This window comes from Arachis duranensis, chromosome 1 (assembly GCF_000817695.3).
Source record: "Arachis duranensis cultivar V14167 chromosome 1, aradu.V14167.gnm2.J7QH, whole genome shotgun sequence".
NCBI lineage: Eukaryota > Viridiplantae > Streptophyta > Magnoliopsida > Fabales > Fabaceae > Arachis > Arachis duranensis.
In genome coordinates, this window is record NC_029772.3 from 70,004,316 (window position 1) to 70,009,363 (window position 5,048).

Here is a 5,048-nt window from a genome sequence, read left to right on the forward strand (position 1 = left end):
TTTGCTTTATATTAGTAATATTTAACATCTCATGTTTACCAGAGTAATGAATTATTCGAGCAGATTAGTTGCATACTTGCACTCCTCATCATAATCCATGATTTCCAAATTGCGTTCTAAGCAGAAAGCCAGAAAGGGACTATATTTCCCTCCACAAGGCGAGAGTTTTGATCCTCCAGACAGAGCACTAATTCTCGCCTTTATTGATGTAACAAAACTTTTCTTCTTTGGTACGGTTCATGCAAAATTACACGACGAGCCATGTGAAAGAGTTTAATTACTGAAAGTTGGCTATGTTATTAGTTATCTAAATAGCACAATTAAAAGATTAAATTCCTATAATTTACTTTTTTTTTAATCTGTTGTAGAATAAACTACAATTTTGGCTCTTAAAAGGTCTAATTTCATCATAAATATCTTTCTAAACAATAAAATGACATTTTAACCCTTCAAATATGTTTTTAATTTTGTAAATTTGCTTAGGAATTTGAGATCTTTAATTTCGTCCTCCAAAATTGGTATTTTAATGTTAAAGTAAAAAGTAAAGTATTATTTTGGTTTTAATGTTTGGACAATTTTAAATTGAATCTTAATATTTTAAACGTTTTATTTTTATTTTAAAAAAAATTAAATAGATTTAATATTCTCATGCTGATAAATTTGACACGAATAAAATGAGAGACGTAGATATAAACAACGTTATTAATTAAGTCATCTTTTTATTTCCATGTCAGAAAAAATAACTAAAACATTCTTTAAACATAGACGCGCAACTCGCGTTAACACTAGGGGTGGCAATGGGGTGGGTAGGGGCTGGTTTTTGCTCTACCCAACCCTGTCCCGCCGTACAACAACCCGCATAGAACCTGCTCTGCTTCTACCCGCGGGTAGTAAAATGTTGAACCCTAATCCGCCCCTGCGGGTACCGCCCCTCTCCTATTCGCCCCTATAATTATTAAAATCCAATAAATAAAATTAAATTTCAAAATTTATATAATCATCCTCACATACATAACATAAATTAAAGTAAAAATTTAAATATGATATAATATTATTAATCATTTACTAATTATTTTACATATATTATACATATTATATATTAAAATTATATATATTATATATAGGGTAGGGGCGGGATGGGTACCCGTGGGTTCAGATGGTATTGCCATCCCTTGCTAACATTGCCTGTTATTTCTGACTGTACGATTATCTCGATCACTTTTTCACATTAAGTCTCGAGGCAACGAATTCAGATTGTGCCTTTGGTCAAGGAGGCCTAGAGGATGATCCTACGAATGAGTTTGAGATTGAACAACAATTATGAAAATAAAGAGAAAGTTATTATGGCAGGTAAGGTATATAACATTTGGGTCAAGGCAGTATATGTTGTATAGTGCATTCAGTTTTGGTCAGGATGTTAATAGAGCATACGTATTTCTTATCACCGAAAGTAGAAAAAATGGGAAGTGAGGAGATACAATGGTCCTTGTACTTACATGCAACCATTAATAGGCCAAGACCATGGAAGGTTGGATTCAAAGGTTATTACTCAACATATATTCATAATGGTCAAAGCAGACCCAATGATCAGTATAAGAGTTCTGCAAGAATTTGTTGAGAATTACTTTGGTTACAAAGCATCATACAGAAAGGTTTAGCTTGCAAGTCGAAAAATAGAGAGTCATTGCTAGGATATATGGACATTGGGAGAAATCATATAATGATCTTCCTAAGTGGTTATTCGCAATGTAGATGTACTTACCCAATAAGATTCATTACATTGCCTTTAGTTACATATGCTAAATTAAATATTGATATGTTCTAACAACCACAATCATTTAGGTACTTGGATGCAACTTGAAATACAACCTTAGCATGGTGATGTCAATCGTGCCATGTTTCATCGTGTGTTTTGGACATTTTCTCCTTGTGTAAAGGCTTTCAAGCATTGCAAACTACTTATCTGCATTGATGACTATGGTGGCACTCTGCTTATGGTTATTACCCAAGATGGAAATTCAAGCATATTGTCTATCACATTTGTCGTGGTCGAAGGATAGACGAAAAGGCTTGATCAATTTTTCTATCTTATCTGAGGTAGCATGTCACAACTCAGTTAGGCCGGTTGATAATTTCGGACAGGCACAAGTTGATTGATTTTGCATTGAACACTAATGGGAGTGATTAGAAACTGCCATATGCCATCCAAGCCTTTTGTGCAAGATATATTGTGGCCAATTTCCAAGGTTCTGAAAACCGGACTAGACCAGCTAGTTCGATCGGGTTAACCAGAAACCGGTCATCTGGCCAGTCCAGTTGACACCTAAAATTGTTCTGCCAAAAACCAGTTAAAAAACTGGATGAACCGGCCAAACCGGTTAGGTTTTTTTAAGGCCCGGTTTGCTATTCACATAAGAAAACGGTGTCGCTTTGTTAAAAATAAAAAAACAAAAGGCACCAGCCCCCTCCCCCTTCTTTCTCTCACAAACCCACCCCTAAACCCTATCAGAGCAGAGCAACATCCCCCTTCTCCATCGCCAAGCTACTCTTCATCAGCCAAAGGCTACCATCACCGCCGGACTAGCCTCAACCGAGCCTCCCACTTCTCCCATCGGCATTACTCATGTGCACAGAACCCACGAGCACGTTTGTTTTTTTGCCGGCGCTCTTCGTTTACCGTCGTGATCCTTTTCTTGTCGTCGGCTGGTCGTTGAGTTCTTCAGTTACTATTCTTTTTCTTGTCGTCGCTGTCCTTCTCTACTCTTTTTGCCGCAGTGAGTTCTTCAGTTTTTCAATTAATTTATTTTTATTCTGTTAACTTTTTCTCATGTAATTATTATAGCATTTGCTTGCTTCAACAATTGTGTAATCAAATCTCAATTAAGAACAATTTCTATTGAAATTTCAAATTTAAATTGGGAATTATGGTCAAATTTAAAATTTTTTTCGTTCCTATTTTTGCAATCATGCATGTCATAGGCCTTCTTTGTCAACACTGTAAGAATCTAATTACTGTGTAAGTAATTTCGATTATGTTTGAGAACGTTGCTTGAGATTTAAGTGTGTGTCAATCCTTACATCAGTGTCTCTGTATATATTATTACCTTGTCGCCGATATTCATTAGGCATCATTGTGCACATATGGTGATTTGATTGAGGTAAAATATAGGTGAAAATTTTGATAGAAGAGCATTTTATATTTTTATATAGTTGCCTCTAAAGAACTTCAAGATGTGCCAAACCAAGATTTAAGCAAAGCAAGCAATAAATTTTGAGAATTATTGGGTTTTCCCTTTAAACCTTTTGGTACTAATATTGATTGACAGTACCTTATTTTTCCTAGAATAGAAGTATAGAACTCTGAAATAGAGTTCTCTGACTACGTTGAAACCGAAAGATGAGATTAAAGAAATAATAGGAAGCTGACTGCATTTGATTGAAAATGATCCACAAAATAGGTTCTGCCATTGAGGTAGACATGGCCGAATCAAGCATGATCTGTTTTATGGACAGTATCTATTTTTCTGAAATAATATTGTTGTTTTCTGATTTTGTGAGTTAATTTTAGTTGAAAATTTGTTTGTTAATGTTATTTCTTTTGGTGGTAGAACATTATGTATTTGTCATTTACATGTATTTTGATCTATTTTAGTTGTATACTTTGATATTTGAAGTTGTTTATGAATTTCTATTGATAAATTATGGATAATTTACATGCGAAATTGTGAAATTTTAAATTTTATTTAGTTAGAAATTATTGAATTTAAATATTTAAAATTGTATATTAAATTTTAATATATTTATTTAATATTTAATTAAATCGGTTGAATTCCGATTGAACTCCGATTGAACTAATAAACCAATGAACCAGTTACCTTACCGGTTCATTGACCGGTCCGGTTCTCACAACCTTGCCAATTTCACGATGCACTTCAAGAATAAGGACTTAAAGAAGGTACTTATTAACGCAGCATATTTCAAGTCACGTAGGGAGCTCGCTCATTACTTTGGTCGGTTGGGAAAGGGGAGAATGTGGTAATCACAAACTAGCTAGAAGAAATGCCACGTTCACCATGGACGCAATATGCAGATGAGGGTCACAAATTTGGGCACATGATGACAAACATCTCTGATTGCATCGATGCTGTCATGAAGGCTACTTGCAATCTGCTGATGTAAGCCCAAAGTGGGTTAGGAATTTTTCTCAAATTAGAATTGGTGTTGCAAGTATTGTCCTAACCCAATAATTGACCAACATCAAAGCTTAATTTCAAAATCCAATTATTAGCCGGGAGTTTTCAATCCCCGGGTCGTCTTCCCTAGGAATTGCAATTAATGTGATCAATTATTGGATATAAGGGAAAAATGGGGGTTGATTGCAAGAGAAGCGAAGTAATGTAAATAGCAAAGAATTAAATGAACATGCAAGAAATTAAAGTCAAAACAGTGAAATGCGAGGCAATTAATCAAAATGAAAGGGAAATTAAAATGCAAGAAACCTCTTGGCATGGATTGAGAGCTAAGGTTACCTATCCTAGCCATTGACCATAAACACATGATGATTATGGAGAGTTAATCCTACTCAGTCAATCCTACATCGAGGATAAGTCAAATAGGCATAGTTGATTCCAATCCATAAGTCCTAACCAACTCTATTAATAGGAGGCTTAGAGTCAATGGAAACCAAATCAACTAACTACTCTAATGTATCAAACAAGAATGGACATCAATGACTCAAGGGTCACCAAAATCTCAATTCCAAGTCAAGAGTGAAGAAAAACTAGGTAAAAACTAAGCCAAATATTTTTATCAAACACTTGGTATGCTGAGAATAAAATAATATTAAATTGCAATAATGATAAAATCTAAAACTATCAAATGCAAGGAAGTAATAATAACAACTAAAGAAAGCAATAATAACATGGAAACATAAATTTGCATTAAATGGAATTAAATTCAACAAAAGTGTTCATAACATAAAAGTGGCAAAATAAAGAAAATAACAAGAGAAATGACGAAGATAAAGACAAAAGAGCATGAAAACATAA